A 333-nucleotide genomic window follows, 5' to 3' on the forward strand; every position below is an offset into this window, starting at 1 on the left:
TTTTTTGTATCTTTTTAGCCCTTATGAAGCCCTGAAAAGTGGGGCGAAACGTCGGACATTAAAATAGTTTTAAACTACTTGTTCTTTTTTTTTACCGCAACCCTGACCATCTTCTTATATTTAAAAATAGTAATGTAATACATCCACAAATATAGCAATACCGAAGCATCGTAAGGTCTGCTTGTAATATCATAAAACATTATTCCAGTTATACCTGAAACCTTTTTGATATAGAACTGGTTTCGACATGTTCAGATGAAGTGCAAATGTATTGGAGGTTATTGAAACTTTCTACCTGACAAACGATGAACCAATTCTTGTTCCTTCCAGAGG

Source organism: Halyomorpha halys, unplaced genomic scaffold (genome assembly GCF_000696795.3).
Source record: "Halyomorpha halys isolate HHAL.00 unplaced genomic scaffold, Hhal_1.1 Scaffold1030.1, whole genome shotgun sequence".
In the NCBI taxonomy this organism is placed as follows: domain Eukaryota; kingdom Metazoa; phylum Arthropoda; class Insecta; order Hemiptera; family Pentatomidae; genus Halyomorpha; species Halyomorpha halys.